Source organism: Glycine max, chromosome 12, assembly GCF_000004515.6.
Source record: "Glycine max cultivar Williams 82 chromosome 12, Glycine_max_v4.0, whole genome shotgun sequence".
Lineage (NCBI taxonomy): Eukaryota > Viridiplantae > Streptophyta > Magnoliopsida > Fabales > Fabaceae > Glycine > Glycine max.
The window spans coordinates 21,331,016-21,334,849 of NC_038248.2; the positions used below are offsets into that span (position 1 = coordinate 21,331,016).

Consider the following 3,834-nt stretch of genomic DNA (forward strand, 5'->3'; position numbering starts at 1 on the left):
TTTATGAACTCCAAGATGCATTCAATGACTAGCAAAAAGAATCTATCAAACTTGCCAAATTAATTTCATATTCTAAGAAAACCATTTCAAGTTTAGAAAATGAAAATTTCAAATTAAATGTAGAATTAGAAAATCTTAAATTTGAAGTTAAAACATTAAAATCAGTAGATAAAAACCAATCTTCTACAAAATGCTTAATACAAGAAAACAATAAAGCATCTCATTCATGTGAATGTTGTGATAAATTCAAAGAAGAAATTGTAGATTTAAAAATTGCTCTTGCAGTGGTAGTACCCATGAGCCTGCAGAATCTGCACTTTTTTTGCCTTGGCTTCTATTCTCTCCTCACTTTGAATCGGGAGATATCCTTTCCATTCAAGGCAGCAAGCAGAAGTTTCAACGAAAGTCTCCTCTCCCACACAGCTACTACCTTCTCAATACTATTGGAATCACCATCATCTGAATAATTCCCTTTTTTCTTTCTCTTTGTCTCACACACCCCCATGATGTCAAAAGTTGTTATTTTCTCTTTATTCCTATCATTAGTCCCGAACATGTCTTAATATTTCTTTCTTTCTTTCTTCTTTTTTTAACCTTTTGGAAGATTTCGGTTTAACCTTCCCCTTCACGATTCTCTATTTTCATTCCCTATTTTGCTTTGTGGCACTGTCATTAGAATAAGGAACACAATGGAAGACAGTATCCTATGCAAACACACAGTGCATCACAACGTCACCAAGAAACTCATCTCCCCCAAAAAATCATCCCAAACAAATTCTTCAACACACACAGAAACACACATACAGCCACACACACACCCACACCCACATACACACACACAGACAGCCACATACACACACACACACACCCACACCCACACACACACACACACACACAGCCACACACACACACACACACACACACACACCCACATACACACACACACACACACACACAACCACACACAGAAAATACTAACAGACCGAAAAGACTACTAATCCTACAAAGGAACACCCCCTCCCCCAAAACCTTCGATTAATCTAATGTTTATCTAATTAAGCAACACCTCCTTAATGAATTTGTCCAAGTTGATGAATGAACAACCACTGGGCGTAGTGGCTTCCTCTGCCTTCTTCTTCAACTCCACGATCTTTTGTCTCATTTTCTTTCCTTTCTCTCCCGCCATCAAGTCATTCACCAGCTTCTCCACCTATTCTCTCTTCACATTGGTATCAATTTCAATCCCAATTTTCCATTCATTGCAGATATATCTGCAGTTTGTTGGCTGATCTGCAAAGAATGGCCAACACAGCATTGGTACTCCAGCACAAACACTTTCAGTGGTTGAGTTCCATTCACAATGAGTCAAGAATTCACCAAGGATGGTTCAACACTTGCTCCTGTGGACACCAACTTGCTATTAGGCTTCTATCTTTAGTTTCATTCACAAACTCAGATGACAAAATCACTGAACCTCCAATGACAAGGTCAGGCCTAATGATCCACAAAAAGGGTTTCTTGTTGTTGCCCAAACCCCAAGCAAACTCCAAGAGTTGTTCTGCTAACATAATTGTGATGCTGCCAAAATTCACATAAACAACGGATCCCGATTCCTTGGATTCTAGCCATTCAAGACACTTTGGATCTTCCTTCCAAAGATTGGAACGTAAAGATGCGAAGTTGTTTTGTGGAGTTTGATTTAAAAGTAAAGGGAAAGGACCAATGGTATAAAGAAAAGGGAGCATAGAGGAGAGACCATTCATTGCATCTCTCTCAAGTTCATCAAAAGTATTAAACACAATAGCAGAGGCACTGGGAACTCTAGCCGCTACTTCAATTAAATATTCTACCATGAAATCATTTGGATCTATTGTCCTTATAAAGCTAGGCAGATCTTTCAGGCAGAAATTTAACCACCAGAAAATGTTACTCTAATTTCCTCATTTACAAGATACATTTCCACAATCTGTAATCACACAAAATAACATTGATCACTATATTAACATCGGTTTTAGTACAAAACCGATGTTAATATATTACATTAACATCGGTTCTTTTAGAGAACCGATGTTAATATATAACATTAACATCGGTTTTACTACAAAATCGATGTCAACTTTCGTCATGCATACACTTTTTTTGTTGTAGTTCTTTGTTTTTAACATCGGTTATTTAGAAAACCGATGTTATCATATTCATGTTAACATCGATTTTTAAAAACCGATGTTAACGATGATATATTCAACATCGTCACTTTCAACATCGGTTTTAGAGTCGATGTAGAATACCCTAAATAACCGATGTTGAAAGTGTAATTTCTAATAGTGCATCTTTTCATTAAGGAAATCAACAAATTATTTTGAAAGTCTATATTTAAGAGTGTTACATATTATGTGTTTCACATGTAAGTGAACCATATTTTTATCATACTTTTTTCATGTATCCAATCAAATAGCAAAATTACATATGCTTCATTCTCCTTAACTTTTATTTTAGGCTTAATTTAGTCCTTCAAATTTGGGCCATTATTTTTTTAGTCCTTAAAAAATAATTTTTTTTTAATAGTCCCTCAAATTTTTGAAAAACTACTTTTAGTCCCTTTTTGTTCAACTTGTTCATGGTTTCACAATTTGTAATGATTTTTAATTGTCAATATTTATTTTTTAATTTTTTTAGAAAACAATTTCTAGTGATTTTAAACCGTAAAAAAAATTGACTCGTATGATTTGGTGATCATTTTTTTTACATATTTTGCTGGTATTAAAGAAAAAAAATAAAAAGATAGATGCAAAATTGTCACGATTTTTTTACATATTCTGGCCATTTTAAATTGCCACAAATCATTTTTAAAAAAATTAAATTAAAATAAAAATTTAACGGTGACAAATTGCCACAAATTGTGATACCATTAAAAAGTAGATTTTCAAAAATTTGAGAGACCAATAAAAATAAATTCTTTTTTGAAGGACTAAAAAAATAATTACTTAAATTTAATTTGAATTAATTTGAAGGACAAAAACAGTTTTAAACATTTATTTCATTTTAAGTATATATGTATTTATCTCTTTAGGAATAAGAAACCATGTTGTAAGATAATTAATAAATTGATTGACATATTTCTTTTGTATGTTTATTTTAAAAATAATGTTCAATATTTAAAGAGTAATAGGAAATTAAAATATAGTAAGGATATATCTCAAAAATCGAGTTATCGAATACAAATCACATTTTAATAGTTCTTCGGATCGAATCAGTTTTTTTTTTAAGAAAACAATTTAATCTTAAAATAAACCGTAGGATGTTTAAATCTTTGGATCAACTGAGTAGCTTTTTAACTCAAAATTAATCCAAACCAATTCGAAAACACCATCCTTTAATTTTTAACTGTACAATTCCCAAACCTTATTTGAATTTAAGCTTACTATACATATAAGTAACACTTATGTAAATAGTTACAATATTCACGGATACACAACTCAAAATTGAATTGAAACTTAAGTAGCAACTAGGCATATGCTGGTAATACTAGCTAGCTAGCTAGGATAGGATGATTGCGAGGGCGAGGAAGAGGCACACAGAAATAGTTCATGGTATTGGGTAAGATTTATTATCACACATGCATCTATAAGACATAGGGCATGACTCAGATTCGTCCGTGAGTGAGGCACAAGCAAAGCTAACCGTTACTAATCTACAAGGGGAGCATGAGCCACAAGCGTGCATGCAATCTGGTAATCTTGAACCTGCAATTTGAAGTGTTCTGCCCCTCCTACTTCCAATATTGTCCATTGTGCTTGAATGTTTAAGTTGATCGTGATCATGGTGATGATCAGC

General features: G+C 33.2%; 1 pseudogene; it reads right to left on the minus strand.

Moving 5' to 3' along the window:
• Positions 1–1,051: 1,051 nt before the first annotated feature.
• Positions 1,052–2,619, minus strand: LOC102663221 (7-deoxyloganetin glucosyltransferase-like; annotated as a pseudogene).
• Positions 2,620–3,834: the final 1,215 nt, after the last annotated feature.